The sequence below is a fragment of the Brachycentrus maculatus genome, unplaced genomic scaffold (assembly GCF_059751285.1).
Source record: "Brachycentrus maculatus isolate JH-2025_06_01 unplaced genomic scaffold, ASM5975128v1 h1tg000121l, whole genome shotgun sequence".
In the NCBI taxonomy this organism is placed as follows: Eukaryota; Metazoa; Arthropoda; class Insecta; order Trichoptera; family Brachycentridae; genus Brachycentrus; species Brachycentrus maculatus.
The window spans coordinates 1,118,953-1,137,333 of record NW_028280874.1 but is presented as its reverse complement, the minus strand read 5'-3'; the positions used below and the strand labels follow the sequence as shown (position 1 = coordinate 1,137,333).

The following is an 18,381-nucleotide window of genomic DNA, read 5'->3' as shown; positions in this document are numbered from 1 at the left end:
ACGTATCTCCTCATACATATCCGCCGATTGTTACAACTCCTAACCTGACCACTTTCAAGTATTCGGCATATCTGATCGTGCCATGTTTTTGTCGGTCTTCCTCTGCTCTTTTTTCCACTTACATTCGCCTAATAAATTTGTTTTACCGTTCTTTCCCCGCTCATTCGTTCTACATGTCCAAACCATCTCAACACACCTTTCTTAATTTTATCGATAGTGCTTATCTCAGCTTTGCATTCCTTCCTTATTTCACTATTCGCACATCTATCATACATCGTTTTGTCGCACATTCTTCTGAGAGATCGCATAAAAGAAGATATGTGTTGAGATACCAATATAATAATATTAATTTATCTAGTGTTAACATGATTAAAAGCGTGGGTTTTCAATGCTTGCGTTTCGTGGTAAAATCTAAATTAATACGGCATATTTTCGTCACAATTAATTTAGAATAATTAATTCCTATATGCGGTAAAACGACACGAAAAGAAGTACAGATATAGTTTTCCGACAAGGCCTTTTGTCGGAAGTGCATCCAAGGTTGAGCGCCACTGAAATATGGACGACTTTATATGCAAAAATATTAAAACTATTCTAAGGAAAATACTGACTTGTCTGTTATTATCTTTGGATGCGCGTAATACTCCTTTAAATAATATTGTAGAATTATGTATTAATTTTAAATCAAACACAGATTTTTTGAGTCTATTAAGTTGTATTTTATTAACAAAAAACACATAAAAATTATATTGTGACAATTGTTTCGCCTTGTTAGGGCATTATCAAACGAATGTGAAGATCAAATGGACTACGGTCCTTATGTAGCTATACAATTCTAAGTGACAGTTTTAACACGTGCAGCAATAATTTATGGGAGACAACAGTAGCTAATGGGGGATGTAGGTATGTACCCTTATATTTATTTTCTAGGAAAGGAAGAATTTATTGACATGGCCATATGGCCATGTCAATAAATTCTTCCTTTCCCAGAAAATAAATATAAGGGTACATACCTACATTCCCCATTAGCTACTGTTGTCTCCCATAAATTGTTGCTGCACGTGTTAAAACTGTCACTTAGAATTGTATAGCTACATAAGGACCGTAGTCCATTTGATCTTCACATTCGTTTGATAATGCCCTAACAAGGCGAAACAATTGTCACAATATATTTTTTTATGTGTTTTTTGTTAATAAAATACAACTTAGTAGACTCAAAAAATCTGTGTTTGATTAAAAATTAATACATAAATTAAAATGGAGTTCTACAAATTAAACGCCAAATCAATAAATAACATTGTAGATAATTAGGTTTACATCATATGACTGGAGCAGTCTGATGGTGTCTCAGACCAGTCTGATGATATCGGTAATGACGAAACCTGGTCACTGGTCAAATAAAAGAAAAGTGTTTATTAAATTATTGTTTTATTATATACAAGTCCGCCTCCGTAGTGTAATGGTCAGCATGCCCGGCTACCGTTCTGGAGGTCCCGGGTTCGATTCCCAGGGGGGTCAAATAAATATATAAGTGATTTTTTCATTGTAATATTTATTTAATACTACCCTGGACTAGTACCTAAGCGGAGGGCTTATCACCTTTCCTTCATGTGTAAACGATCAAGATAACACTGCGTTTATTATGAATCAGTGCCCTATGCACCATTGGGGTGCAAGTAAGAGTTTTATTATTATTATATACAATATTATTTTTGGAGTTTTTCAGAGGTGGGCAGAGAGAATCGAACGCCACACCACTCTGTCCTTGCAAACATTCCTCGCCTCTTGCACACTCGTGCACCTCCTCATACGCACATGCTGATCATTTCGATTCCTGATCCGACTGCTTTCAAGTATGTATTTGACATACCTGATAAAGCCAAGTTTTCACCGGCCTTCCTCTGCTCTTTTACTACGGTCGCCTCATAAATTTGATTTTCCATTCTTTCCTCACTCATTCGTTCTTATCCGTTAGAAAATCTATCATACATATTTTGACGCACATTGGTCTGAGGGAACGCATTTTGACTGCTTCAGTCTACTTTCGTCCTTCTTTTGCAAACTCCATATTTCACTTCCATTCATTAAGGTTAGTATAACTGAGGTTTATAATATGCTATGATTTTCAAAAGTACATGGGTACGTGAAAATTTAAAAAAAAACATAATTAATGAAAAAACATAGAAAATATTCAATTGCCATTAGCCCGTTTTATATTGGTTCCATGACTAGTCCGAGTCCGCCTCCGTAGTGTAATGGTCAGCGCGCTTGGCTACCGTTCTGGAGATCCCGGGTTCGATTCCCAGAGGGGGGTCTAATAAATATAAATGATTTTTTCACTATAATATTTATTCAATACTACCCTGGACTGGTACCTGAAGCGGAGGGCTGATCACCTTTCCTTCGTTTGTTAACGATCAAGATAACACTGCGTTTATATGATACAGTGCCCTATGCACCATTGGGGTGCGGAAAAGAGTTCGAAAAAAAAAATGAAAATATTAGTTCCATACATTGGGATTGGTTCACGAAAGGAACCAATATTGTGTTTTAATTATACAAAAGTTACGCACAAAAGAAAATGATAAAAAGAGTAATAAACATATGTGATACCGTAAAGGTGGAGACTGACCGGAGCATTTCGTCGTAACATCGCTCGCGGCGAGCATCAGCGAGCATCCGAAACTATGGATGGAGCGCTCGGCTCGGTGTACTGACTGCCTGAATGCTCGCGTCGTAACGTGTTACGTTACGACGAAATGCTCCGGTCAGTCTCCACCATAAGAATGAAAGAACTACTAGATCCCATACGCCTAAATCAGAATTGAAGTAGAATTTACATTTCACAGTGTCTTATGTAGGTTTATTGATAATTTGGGTAGGATGACGCAAAAGTTGAACATCGCTATCGTATGGAGATCAGATAATGTTGAAGTGTTTAGATCAGCGGTTCCCAACCTGTGGTACGCGTACCACTGATGGTATGCAAGTGGATAATTGGTGGTACGCGAAAAATAATCAGTAATTGCGTACATAAAATTTTTAAAAATATCAACTTTTAACGTCCCAATGACCCAACTCTAAAATTAAGAATTATCTTCGCATACGGTATTTGAAAATGATGCGGAATGCATCGAAATATGTGTCGCTTTTAAATTATCCAATTTTATTATTATTATCATTATTTACTAAGTAAAACTTAAATTATAAATGTAAAAATATCATTTGAAGTTTAAATAATACATATATTTTCTATTAATATTGGTAATTTTTAGAAAAAATTGCCTGCGATGCTTTTTATTGTTTTATACAAAGAATTTAATTTCATTCTACGTTTAAAAAAAAGAAAGTTAGTAAAATGTCCTGGTTTTGAATTCCACACCTATATTTTAAAGAAATGTGATACGTAAATTTAAAAAGTCTCAAAAAAAAACTTTGGATTTTTTAAGAAACTTAAATAAATTGAGTTTTGGGAAATATGGTCGCACTGTAAAATGTATAATGCACATAGAATAACAAATTTCTCGAAAAACAATAATTTTTACAAATAAGCGTGATGTACTACCAAGTGGTGCGCGAGAGAAAAAAGGTTGGGAAACGCTGGTTTAGATGAGTGGCCGATTTAAGAGGGTAATTAAATTGAATGAAAACAGTAATGAGAATATTGTAAGTTTTGTCGCTTCCGACACATTAGTTCCCAAATAAGCAAACCATTAAGTGTCTGTCTGGTATCAAACCTCGTTAGATAATAATAATTCCACTAACAGTTCAACCATTCAAGAATTAAATTAATATCTTTGAATATAAGATCCTCTAATTTATTCTCAATATTATTAATATTTAAAACATTTACTTTGTGGTTAGTCATTTTTAATTATATATTTTTTTTACAAAAATGTTATATAATAATAAAACCCTTATCCGCACCCCAATGGTGCATAGGGCACTGTGTCATATTAACGCAGTGTTATCTTGATCGTTTACACATGAAGGAAAGGTGAACAGCCCTCCGCTTCAGGTACCAGTCCATGGTAATATTGAAAAAATATTACAGTGAAAAAATCACTTATATTTATTTTACCCCCCTTGGGAATCGAACCCGGGATCTACAGAACGGTAGCCGAGCGTGCTGACCATTACACTACGGAGGCGAACAAACTTTTTTACAAAAATCTTAGTAGTTTTTAACAATAAAATACAATTTAGTGGACTCAAAATATTAATGTTTGATTTTAATATTTGAAATATAAATTAAAATGGAGTTCTACAAGGTAAACGACAACTCTATAAACATATTTTAATGTTGACTTAATCAAAGAATACAATCACTCATGGAGCATTTTATTCCTCTCTTTTAGGCTGCTTATAAACCAAAGCAAAACATTTCTCTGGATACCATGGCGAGGACGATTTGCATTCCGTGTGTACAATCCTAGCAAAATCCATAAGTATGGTATCCTTAGTAGTACTGTATATGAAGCAGGATCTGGTTATATCTGTAATTTAAACCTGCAAAGTGTATGCAAGGCACAAAAAAAGGAGTTTGTGTGCAAACATTGCAATATAACTCTCCATAAAGGCCGATTTTGCCAAAATTACCAAACAAAGATGATTTATCAATGTGTTTCAAATGAATACCAGAAGTTTCATTTGATTTAACCCACCATTTTCATAATTATAACACTTTTAAGAAACCCTTCACAAAACATGAAAATTCACAAAAATGGGCCGGGCACCGGGGAAGTTTTACGAGTTTTCGGCCGGGGCTCATAGAGTTAACAGACCAGACCTCTCAGTATCTTTCAAATTGTTTCAGGTAATGAACCCGAATTCTTCTGACGACATTACATTAATGTTTTCATTGTTGCAAAGAACTTAATGATTTTCAGCTATTGGAAGTAACTTCGCACATGCGATGATAACTAAACAATCAAATCATTCTAAATAGTAACGCCGTACATTCAGTCAAATATCTAATCATGGTGGTAGTGGAGAAAAAGGGAATATGTATTCAACAATGATCTACATTTTTAATATCTCAACATAGATGAAGAAGAATATGGTGAGTCGGCAGTTTGTTAAGTAAGAAGAGCCAATTTGTCATGGAAATAGGATAACAAAGGAACCAGAGAGCCGCATATTTCGCTCACTCTTTTCAAGAACGTCATAAATCAAAATACTTGATTTATCAGGAGATCATTTTTAAAGTTTAAAAATATAATACAATGTACTAAAAATAAATATCAAGCCACTTACTGAACTTTTTACTGTGTACACATCTTTTTAGGTAAAACCTGAATGTTTTTTCTTCATTTGAAAAATATTTAGTATGTTAAAAAAAATAATTAAACAACACATTTTCTTCAAAATGCAAAAACAACACTTTCTGCCCTATAGCGGGTAAATATTAAGTTAAAAATATGCCTCTTTCGCTGGGATATAGTACAGTTTCTTGGCATTCCGAAAACGTGCTCAACTGAAAATTGACGATTTTTGATTTATGACGTTCTTGAAAGGAGTGAGCGATATATAAAAAATCGTATATTTTCAGTTGTGCATGTTTTCGGAATGCCCAGAAAATGTACTATATCCCAGTAAAAGCGGCATATATTTAACTTTATATTTACCCGCTACAGGGCAGAAAGTGTTGTTTTTGCATTTTGAATAAAAGGTATTGTTTAATTATTTTTTTTGAAATATACTAAATATTTTTCAAATTGAGAAAAAATATTCAGTTTCCTAAAAAGATGTGTTGCACAGTAAAAAGTTCAATAAGTGGCTTGATATTTATTTTTAATACATTTTATTATGATCTCCTGAAAAATCTAGTTTTTTGATATTTGACGTTGTTGAAAGGAGTGAGCGATATGTAGGTATGTACATATATCGTAGTCGTAGAGGAGAAAGTGACCAAATAACAAAACGTAAAATGTTCAGGAGGGCCATTTAAATCACTTTTGCTTGGCAACAAAATAAACATCAATGCAATTAGTCATTTTTACCAAGTCAATAAATTATACTTCTAAGTTTAAAATCCTTTGGGATTTTTCGGGGCAATATTAAGCTAGTAAGATATCAAATAGTCAATGATCACTTATTTGTAAAAAATCCACTTGGTCACTTTCTCCTGTATGACTACGATATGTAGAGGTGGATTTTTAGGGAAATGAAGTTAGTAAGTATCACACGACTCATCAGTTGTAATTGCATTGTTTAAAGTGCTGAAAATAGCTTAATATCTTTGACTAGCTGCACTGTTACATTCGAAGACATTTTGGAAATTCTGTTTTGCACTGTTTTGAAGAGCCGCAAACGTCTAAGCACCTTCGCATGAGGCTCGTGAGCCGCTCTTGCCGACCTCTGATCTAGGTAAATACAGGGCCTACGGCCTGTCATAGGCATGTATTTCACTATACTGTGTGTTAGCAAATGTTATGTTTGGTTTTAAATTGAATATTGTAGACCAAATACAGATCTAAATATTTTTTGTACTGGGCTCAAGTTCAACTTGTGAATATTTCAGACGAGTTCCGGAGGGAACGATTAAACTTATAATCGTATTGTTGTTTATAAGATACTGTAGGATCGATTTTTGTCGGGTTTATAGTGCAATCATAAGGAATCCTATAAAGTTATTAATTAATATTGAAACGATTAATAAAATAATTGCTACGGAAGTGCTGATAATTAAAGAGAATTTGAGCAAGGCTTAGTATCGTAAAATCAATAATTAAGCTAATAAATCGGACTAATGAACAATATCGATTTAATCTCATATATAGTACAGGGTGGCGCGAAACTAATCACCCAATAGGAAGATGTTATAAGTTTTGCAAATGGCGTTGTACGTCAATCGTATTTTACATTTGTGAACTTGACAGCTGCAGTATATAAACAGATTAATAAAACGGGCACAAAAGTGTATCAAACACTGGCGGCAGCCAATTGTATAATCTTTTCCAGTTAACAGAAAAAAATAATGAACTAAATAAAGCACTCTCCTTACCATCCATTGTTTACTTTGTGTAATACCACTTTTTAAAAACACTTATTTGTGACTACCGGTTTCGAAAAATTATTCCATCATCAGGTCATTAAATTTAAAATAAAATGATTACATTCCAATTATTAAAATTAAAATAAAATTATTACGATTTGACATTTATATAAAAATAAAAAAAAAATTGAAAGAGAGAAAGATGAACAAAAATAAATTATTTGAATTTAAATGACCTGATGATGGAATAATTTTCCGAAATGGGTAGTCACAAATAAGTGTTTTAAAAAAGTGGTATTACATAACGTAAACAATGGATGGTAAGTAGAGTGTTTTATTACCATACCACAAAGTTATCAATGCTTTTAATATACAAAACAAATCTTAATAAAGATTTCTATCATTCAAAATATTTTTTTTAGAAAAAAAAATATTCAAAAATAAATTTGGATGATTTATTTTGCACAATCCCTTAATCTGTTTGTATATTAGCAGCTGTCTTATTCACAAATGCCAAATATGATTGACGCACGGCGCCATTTGCAAAAATTATAATAACTTCTGATAAGGTGATTAATTTTGCGTCACCCTGTACAAGGAATCTACAGTAGTACTTCGATGATCGATCGTGCCGACGATAGATCGATGCGAGTGATCTATTCGATAAAAAATATCAAAAAATACACGAATAAATGATTAAAATCAAAGAATTTAATCGCGGCAGGTACGGATTATCATTTTAAACAATTGCAAGATATTTCAACGATTAAGGAATGGGTCGCTGGTTGCATCACCAACAAGATAAATTTCTAATTAAAAACACAGATTATTGTAAGAAAAGTCATCTTAATAGGCCTTATCATCTTATTAACATCTGTGAAGGTCCTCACCAAGAAGTTACATTTCCAATATTGCACAAAAAAGTCCTTTAAATACATATCTGTTTTGTTTACTGTATTCTATCGAAATCTTAATTGAAGTTGCGACATAACGTGACTAATCCTGTGTTAAACCAATATGAAATACATATGCGAAAAATTTACATTTTACTCCCTAAAAATGACACACATGAATAAATGTCATTTTACTCCCTGAAAAAGACACTTGCGAAAAAAAAATTCTTCCTTAAAATGTGACACATGCAAAAATATATCATTTCACTCCCTGAAAATGTCAGACAGGCAAAAAGATGTCATTTTACTCCCTGAAAATGTGACCCATGCGAATATATATCATTTTACTCCCTGAAAATGTCAGACAGGCAAAAAGATGTCAAGATGACATCGAAAAATCGATGGCATAATGACGGTCGAAGGTGCGGTACGTTTTGTTGGTCGATTTTTGTGATGATTTTGAGCTGAGAGCTCAAACCTTCAAATTCAGAACGTGAACGGCCGCGCTAGAGGCTGGACGTTGTTCCGCGGGCATTTTTTTTAAAAGGATAGATGTATATTGGTGTTTGACTTTTTTTAGTAAATATATTGAAAAATACTTTTACATATTTTTTTTAGTTCCTTACTAAAATTTTTTTTCAAAGACAGTTTTTCTTTTAAATAATACATTTTGAAGAAAAGCTTTTTTTTTTAAATACAAAAACGGCATATTCAGCAAAAAAATCAATTACATAAAATGTTACATGGGTATAAAGAAAATTAAGTTGTGATTTATCGTTTATTGGGCCTTCAACATAAACAGTAAATCCACTCACAAGTAGGTACAGGCTATAAAAGTAGGGCCATGATAAGCGGTATTGCATAGGCTGTAGCTAGATTTCAGAGCCACTTGGACGTTATGTAATTATAAAAAAAACAGAATAGACTCAGTTATACCCGTGGGCAAGTTTCATGACTTCACGATTTTCTTTCAAGATCCAAATGAGGCCGTTTCTTCAGGAATTCAGTAAACATCCTGAACGATTAAAATAATACACAAAATGCCGGAGGCCTTCTTTCGTTGCGCTTTATTTTGTGATTCATCGCCATATTTTTCGCGGCTTGTCGTCATATCGTACATGGACGCTGGATATTTACTTTGGCAGTTTTCCAATTGCTGATTCGGAAGATGCCGAAGCAATGGTGATACGGATTTTCGAAGAAACGCCCACGTGAATTTTGACCTGACTGTTTGGAGCCAATATTCGATCGCAGGTACTTATATTCACACATTATTAATGTGTATTTTATTTTTATAAAAAAAAAAACACAAAATTTACGAGTATGTGTAATTCTCTTTATTGGAGAGAATAGCGTAACTAGTCTTATAGTCTTGAGTATCACTCACTCCTTTCAACAACGACATATAACAAAAATCGTCAATTTTCAAGCATACATGTTTTTGGAATGCCCATAAAATGTACTATATGCCAGCAAAGCGGCATATTTTAACTTAATATTTAGCAGCTACAGGGCAGAAAGTGTTGTTTTTGCATTTTGAAGAAAAGATATTGTTTTTTTTTTAATAATCAAAATATTTTTCAAATGGAGAAAAAACCTTCAGGTTTTACCTAAAAAGATCTGTTGCACAGTAAAAAGTTCAATAAGTGGCTTCATAGTCAGCACGCTCGCCGACCGTTATGGAGGTCACAGGCTACCAGGTTCGATTCCCAGAGGGGAGGTCAAATAAATATGAGTGATTTTTTCACGCTTATATTTTATCAATATTACCCTGGATTGGTACCTGAGACGGAAGGCTGATCACCTTCCCTTCATGTGTTAACGATTAAGATAACGATGCGTTTATATGATGTAGTGCCCTATGCACCAATGGAAAGCGGATAAGGGTTTAAGAGATGAAGATGAATATTAAATGAAATAAATACATGTATTTGAATCTGTATATGTACCTACCCATTTGGAGCAAAGAGTCAAATCAATAATACTTATTTTTTTATTTGTTCTATTTCTCCGTCAATGTATGGAAGCGAAGCATGGAGTTTGCAAAAGAAGGACGAATGTAGACTGAATACAGTCAAAATGCGATCTCTCAGACGCGGAATGTGCGGCAAAAACAATGTAAACTAGATATTCAAATGGTGAAATAAGGGAAGAATGCAAGGTTGATATGAGCATTACTGACAAACAAAATAATAATATTTTTTGCATGCTGTTACAGTGATTGTCCTAACGAAGAGACGGGTACGTCACGAAACAGGTAGATGAAAATCTTGGTGAGTGGTTATATACTAGCATTGTAACATATTTGTAAAAAAAATAGCAAAAAATTAAGAAAGGTTTTTTGAGATCGTTTGGATATGTGGAACGATGGGTGAAAAACAAATAAATGAGGCTAATGTAGTTGGGAATAGAAACAGAAGAAGATCGTGGAAAACTTAACATGATTGAATATGTCAAATACTTGAAAGTCATCAGTCGAGGGTCGGAACAATCGGAAAGAGGAAGAGGCAAAGGATGTTTGCAAACCAGAGTGGTGGGGCATTCTATTCTTTCAGCCTATCCCTGCGGGGAAGCGGCGTGATGGTTAGTTGATTAGTTAGTTTAAATGTAGACATATGAACAGAGGCATGCATTCTATACAGGCAGAAAAGCAGTGCCTACCCTCGATTACTCGCGTTCCATATAGAAACACGACCAGTGCCTACTATACCTTATCCTTACCCAACTCTACTGACTACCCTGATAAAAAAAAAGAAAACTGTGCACGCCACTGCATACAAACATGATTTAGGTACAATTTGATCTTAGAGGTGGCAAAGTCCTGAGAATAAGAAGGCAGATGTCGATCTTGTATTCCAGGAAAGATAATTTATAAACATCGAAAGTCGTATGATTAAAAACACAAATAAGCGCGTTATTTAGAGCGAGTGAGGCACGATCATTTCACCGCGAACTTCATATGTTTATCTGCATGACGTCACACTTTCCGTGTGTGTATTCACATGGAGTATGTGAATACACACACTCACATACACATACACACACACACATATATACATATATATATATATATATATATATATATATATATATATATATATATATATATAATATATATATATATATATATATATATATATATATATATATATATATATATATATATATATATATATATATATGTACATTTTTTACAAAAACGTGATCAATGACTATTTCATATCTTACTAGCTTAATATTACCCCAAAGTCCAATTACCAGTCTGATGATGTCGGTAACGACGAAACCCGGTCGCTGGTCAAACAAAATAAAGTGGAAAAGCTAAAAATATTGGTTTTAATCTAAAAATATATTATGAATATTACCCTGAAAAGAATCCCAAATGATTTTAAACTTGGAAGTATAATATATGGACTAGTTTCAAATGACTAACTGCATTGATATTGCTTGAATAGTGATATCACTATTCGAACATCTATCACACGTTTTGTCGCACATTCTTCTGAAAGATCTGATTTCGACTGCTATATATATGAGACTCTACTGTACATTCATTTTATATTACTCTTATTTAGTGGTGACATTTTTGTTTTTATAGGAGGCGCACCATGAAATTTCCTCTCATCAGCCGGTTTTCAGAAAAGCCAGGTGACGTGCTTAGGGGTCGATAGTGAATAGTAATAGCATGTCTGGGGTGCCTGTAAGGGTTGGGGGCGGACGGAGAAGGTTGTGGAGGCAAGCTCAATTTATGAATATGAATCGGGGGAGCTTCACGGGTCGATGGTGTGTTTTTAATTACAAGGAGTGTACTGAGCTCAGACGGAGAAAACGCGTTTATTATACATATCGCTTACTCCTTTCAAGAACGTCATAAAAAAAAACTTGATTTTTCAGGTCGTTTTAAAAGTTTAAAAATATGACACAATGTGTTAAAAATAAATATCAAGCCATTTATTGAACTTTTTACTGTGCAACAGATCTTTTTAGGTAAAACTTGAAGGTTTTTTCTGCATTTGAAAACTATTTAGTATATTAAAAAAAAATAATTATACAATACCTTTTCTTCAAAATGCAAAAACAACATTTTCTGCCCTGTAGCGGGTAAATATTAAGTTAAAAATATGCCGCTTTTGCTGGGATATAGTACATTTTCTGGGCATTCCGAAAACATGCACAACTGAAAATTGACGATTTTTGATTTATGACGTTCTTGAAAGGAGTGAGCGATATGTATGATTCGTTATTTAAGGCCCAATGTACGATAAATCGTAACTTAATTTCTTTAAACCCAGGTAACATTTTACGTAATTGTTTTATTTCTTTTTTAAAACACCGTTTTTGCATTGGAAAAAATAAGTTTTTCTTCGAAATAATTATATGGTATTCAAAAGAAAACAGTTATTAAAATGTAAACAGGAAAAAAAACATATCGTAGTCGTACAGGAGAATGTGACCAACTACCTCAAAAAATACCTCAAGCGCCCTTGAGGTATTTTTTTTACGAAAATGGCGCTATATAAATCACCCAAGATTATTATTATTATTATTATTATTATTACCAAAACGTGAAATGTTCAGGAGGGCCATTTAAGTCACTTTTGCTTGGCAAGAAAATAAACATCAATGCAGTTAGTCATTTTTACTAAGTCAATATATTATACTTTCAAGTTTAAAATCCTTTGGGATTTTTTTCAGGGCAATATTAAGCTAGTAAGATATCAAATAGTCAATGATCACGTTTTTGTTAAACAATGCACTTGGTCACTTTCTCGTGTATGACTACGAGATATGATCTAAAAATTCTTTTTCAATTTATATTCTAAAAAAAGTCAAATTCTAATTTATATTTTTAAAAAAATGCCTGTGAAAACACGTTCAACCTCTTTTGCGGCTGTTCGCATTCTGAATTTAAAGTTTGCGAGTTCCCCCTTAAAGTTACATACCCTTTGTCTTTGCAAACATTCCTCGCTTTTTCTATTTCATTCATCTCATACATACCTTTCAAGTATTTGACATATTTGTTCATGCCTAGCTTTTCTCGGTCATCGTCTGCTCCCATTTTCAAGTATATTCGCCTCATCCTTTCCTTACTCATTACATTCACATGCCTAAGCGATCCCAATACACCTTTCTTAATTTTATCGATAATGCTTATCTAAGGCTTGAATTATTGCCTTATTTCACCATTCAAACATCTATGAAACATCGTTTTGCCGCAAATTCGTCTGACAGATCGCATTTCGACTGCATTCAGTCTACTTTCATAATTGTTTCGACAAGTCCATACTTCACTTCCTTACATTAGGGTTAGTACCAGGACTCAATTATGTACTGCCAGTAAACTGGTAGTACACAAAGGAGTAGGAGAAAACGTACATATGTACGTTTAAAATATGTTATAATTTTCAAAGGTACAAGAATACAAAAAGGTTTATAAATTTAAAAAAAAAATCTAACTTCATAAAAATATGGATAATATTTAAATGACATTAATAATAATAATAATAAAACCCTTATCCGCACCCCAATGATGCATAGGGCACTGCGTCATATAAACGCAGTGTTATCTTGATCGTTTACACATGAAGGAAAGGTGATCAGCCCTCCGCTTCAGGTACCAGTCCAGGGTAATAATATTGAATAAATATTAGAGTGAAAAAATCGCTTATATTTATTTTACCCCTCTTGGGAATCGAACCCGGGACCTCCAGAAAAATGACATTACTCCGTTTTATATTAGTTTGAAGGGTTTTCTTTTGTCAAATTGCAGGGTTAACTTATTTGAGCCTGAAAGGCCTACCTCTGTTGACCTAAAGGGCTAATCTTTGTTACTTTGGCTTCCCACTTTTTTGAGCATAATAATGCATTTATCAACGCAGTTTTTTCTCGATCATTATTCTTGATTGCATACAGGCAAGGTGATCAGTTTTATGATTCTGCCCATCCAGGGTAATATTTGATAAATATTCCAGCACGGTGATCAAACGTGCTAACCACTACACTACGAAGAAGGAATACACATGTCTCATATTACCCTAGACCGGTACCTGAAGCGAAATACTTACCAACTTTCCTTCACATAATTAATGATTTAATTAACATTGTGACGATATAAAGCAGTGCCCTATGCACCACTGGGTTCGGATAATAGTAAGAATAATTCACGAAAACGAGAAAACTATTACATTTTTCTAAATACATTCATAATTTTTTTTATGGTTATTAAATAAGCGATGCTATGTAAAAAAAATGTGTAAAATATATGAGGCATTGAAAAACTAAGTCTTGTAAAAATTAAAAAGTTAATTATAAAATACGTAAGTTTTTCTAAAAAAAATAATTAAATGCCTTTATACATGTTAATCTAAAAAAAATCTCATACAAAATAAAAAGTACAAAGAAAAAAAAATATTACATCATTCATAGGTTTTAACAATAAATAATGACTGCCAGTCCCTCTCCAAGCACAAGAGCTTAGTCACTTTATTGGATAGAACAGCGTAACTAGTATTGACAAATGTTAAAAGTAGAAAGTCTAGCAAATTAATTCAATCATATTTTTTGTAACTGTATTAAATAAATATAATTAAGAATTAATAAACAAAATGAAATTAATTTTTATATTCCAGAATGTAGTACGTACTTTAGTGCATCATTTTGTTAGTAACGATAGTTTATTGTTGTAAAAATTCATTATTATATTTTGACAAATAAATTAAGTAACGCTTATATTCACACTATATGTAATATATTGTATTAAAAGGTATTTAATAAGTCGACAATTTAAACAAAAAATCAATACATATGTGTAATACATGATAATTCAACTAACTAGTTATTTAAGTGCTGGCTAAAAGTGTATTGGTTTATTAATATTTGTTCAAATGCAAACTACGTATTTGGCTTGAAAATTTTTAAATTTTTATAGTAATCGTCAAAATTCTAAGAAACGTCGACACAATTATTGATATTCTATCATTTTTGACTTGTTGCTAGTAATTCCAATAAATATTGTTTACATAGTAGTTACATGTGTGTTTATAAACTATGTATCGTACAATTTAACGTCTAATTCAATTTCGATCGAAACTGCAACAATTTTACATTCGACACAGGTGAACCATAATATAGGTCAAGTTAGTAAATATTATTGACTAGTGAAATGTTATGATTCCCTGATATTATTTTTCACAAAATATATGCTTGTATTTAATGAAATAAATACATGTGTTTGAATGAATTGTTAATATTTAATTGATAAAATAAAATAGCATTGTTTTATTATCAAAAAAGTAAATATTTTGGTCGACAGAGGGTGTAAAAAATGGCCAACGTAGATCAAATCATAGGAATGAAATATAGAGCCCTTATTTGCTGATGTTATATTTAAGGGTCGATGGAAATGATTGTATATTTTGATAATAAGCGCATTGTTACATATTAAACGTGTTTTATATGCAGGAAATATTATTTTGGACTCACCCGAGTCGAGTCGATAGAGCTTTCAGCCGCACCTCACCACTCACCACTCTGGATTCTGCGCACAAACTGATTTTCTGGAGGAAAAGTTTTCTCTCGCGAAAACAGATGGTGTGCTGTTTCCCGCCGAGGATTCAAAGTATCTACGTCATCAGACGAAACGACATTGTATAGGCATCTCGAAATGAGCTTTAGCAGGGATTTTGCGAACACGTTCCCACTCACCCACTGGCGATTCCATCAGATTCATTTTTACTCCCTTACTGGACATTTTTACTTAAAGGTCAATTGGATATCGCTTTTTCCGCGAGTTTAAATTGATACGGCACGCAAAAATCCGAGGAAAGTGTACTCTGCCGGGTAAAGATAGAAGTTTAAGTTATATTTTTAGAGTTTGCGCATTTCCCTCGTCTACACGAGTGACCGGCGACTCGCACGAAAATAAACTGGCGAAGGCGCGCCATCACAACAGTGGCCATTGCAGCGTCCGGTGGTTGCTATGGATACGGCGCATGCGTGCGGCGGTCTTCGCTATCAATTCGCGCGGGAAATGATAATACTATTATCAGCCTTGCACCAGTAGCTAGTACCTACCACTACCACGATACAATTCTATAACGCGTCGACCGGTGCGGCTAGCGAGTGACCGCGATAATGAATATTCTTTGGCAGCAGATTGGGAGAATAGATTACTCATTCTCGATACCTATTCAAGTTTGTTGCTCACGGTCAAATTGTTATAAAACACATGTTTTTGCTTTTCCTTTACGTTCGTCCGCAGACTGCATTTAAATATAACGTACACACGTCGATTATGTATGCATGTACATATCTAATATTAAGGAATTACGTGTTGCCAAACCGTTATAAAATACAATAACATATTATTATTATTATACATATTTATGTGTACAAGTTGTACTCAGAAAAATACAATTACAATCTCGATAAACCGTTATCTAAGCATTTGTCATCGTTCATTAAAATAGATTATCTACTATAAAATCTTAGAGTAAATATCAAGAATTTTTTTAAAACAAACAGTTGTCACTCTTTATAACGATATCCAAGGGACTGGGCATTTTCATCGTTACAGAGATATATAAACAAGTGTTTCGAATATCGTACGGTGTTTGAAAATGATGCGGAATGCATCGAAATACGTGTCACAATGGATTTTAAGGATTAGTGTTATTTAAATAATCGTGGCAGGTGCCGTGGCGTAGTTGGGTAGATGCTCGACTTCGAAACTGGCATCGCGGGTTCGATTTCCACAAAGTGCAAAATGAATCAATGAAATATTTATTTTCAATTGGTCTGGGTGTTTGTGATGAGGTTTTCACTCTTACCTTCTCTAACCTGACTATTCTACCTGCAGACAAGCCTATAAATGTAGACAGCGGTGGGCTGCAGGGGGCTCGGAGGGGCTCGCGCGAGCCCCTTGTCAAATTTGGCTTGGGCCGGCAAACCCATTTTTAAATAAAGAGAAATCAATATTCTCTGATAAAATCAGTATTTAAATGCAATTTCAGTGGAAGTCATATCAATATTTTGTATTTCTAGAAAATTTGGTGACGGATTTACAAACTTGTATTTATTTAGATTGGCAGTGACAGGTATATTGAAAGCTTTTAAATGTAAATTCACAGTAAAATCGGGATACAATTTTATACTGTTTCACATTTTCAATAAATTTCGCAACTTTGTTTTTTACGCAACAAAAAAAATTGCTTTGCAAGAGCAGATCTGTCAGGAAGCCTAGATGCTTCTGTATCAGATCTGGGCATGCGGTGGGACAGCTTTCAATATATATCAATATTTTGTCATTTGCTGTACATATAAAGTATTTTTTAATATTTTGTATTTTGGATAGTTAGGATGAAAGTAGAAATGCGATCTCTCAGAAGAATGAGCGACAAAACGATGTATGATAGATGTTCGAATAGTGAAATAAAGAAGGAATGCAAAGCTGAGATAAGCGTTATAGATAAAATTAAGAAAGGTGTGTTGAGATGGTTTGGACATTTAGAACGAATGAGTGAGGAAAGAACGATAAAACAAATTTATGAGGCGAATGTAATTGGAAAAAGAAGCAGAGGAAGATCGAGAAAAACAAGGCACGATCAGGTATGCCAAATACTTGAAAATGGTCAGGTTAGGAGTCGTAACAATCGGCGGGTATGTATGAGGAGATGCATGAACGTGGAAAAGGCGAAGAATGTTTGCAAAGACAGAGTGGTGTGGCGTTCTATTCTCTCTGTCTACCCCTGTGGGAAGCGGCGTGATGGTTAGTTAGTTAGTTAGGATAGTTAAAACAAAATTATACACCTTCCCCTTCCCCCACCCTTCCCCCTCCACCCGCGAGCCCCTTGTTAAAAAATTGGCAGCCCATCCCTGAATATAGAGGCTTTGATAAAAAAATAAAATAAAATATATAAAACACCAAGAATTTATATTAAAAATAAATAGGCGTACCTATCTCACTAAACTAGAACTTAAAAACTAGTAAAACTTAACGATCATCGATTTTAATTAAATAATAATCGCGACCGGCGACGGCGTATGGTTTATTGGATCATCAGGAATATTTTTGAGGAAAAGTGTAATAAGCCTTCGACTATTTCCGAGCTATATTTACGTAATACTGTACCGAACGTTGCACTTTTTACATGGGACCACCAAAGAAGCCACAAAAATTGTTCTAGCTCATGGAATTTACAAACGCGTGGTGAATTTATTGGATTAAGGTTGCAACGTACCTACCTACGAGCAAAGAAACACAAATGCAAAAATTACATTGGTTATTTGTGTAATATTCTTATTTCTTTCTCTGGCGCCTACAAACGTATAGATGGTGTATACAAAAAAGTGACCATACGTCCCGTTTTTAGATAGCCTGTCCCGTTGTCCCCGAGTAATGTTTCGGGACGTCGAAATGTCCCGTTTTCAAAAAAAGAGGAAACAATTTTAAAAAAAGTGCCAAAAATCGACGGTAGTCTGTAGTATAGCCGT

General features: G+C 33.8%; 1 protein-coding gene across 1 annotated transcript in view; it reads right to left on the bottom strand.

The window, feature by feature from the left end:
* Positions 1 to 15,933, bottom strand: part of LOC148309556 (BTB/POZ domain-containing protein 6-B-like) — a 41,335-nt gene extending 25,402 nt beyond the window's left edge. The window contains exon 1 of the mRNA XM_088259919.1: positions 15,373 to 15,933. The gene's annotated coding sequence lies outside the window, so the exon portion shown is untranslated. The remainder of the gene's footprint in view (positions 1 to 15,372) is intronic.
* Between the last annotated feature and the right edge of the window lie 2,448 nt (positions 15,934 to 18,381).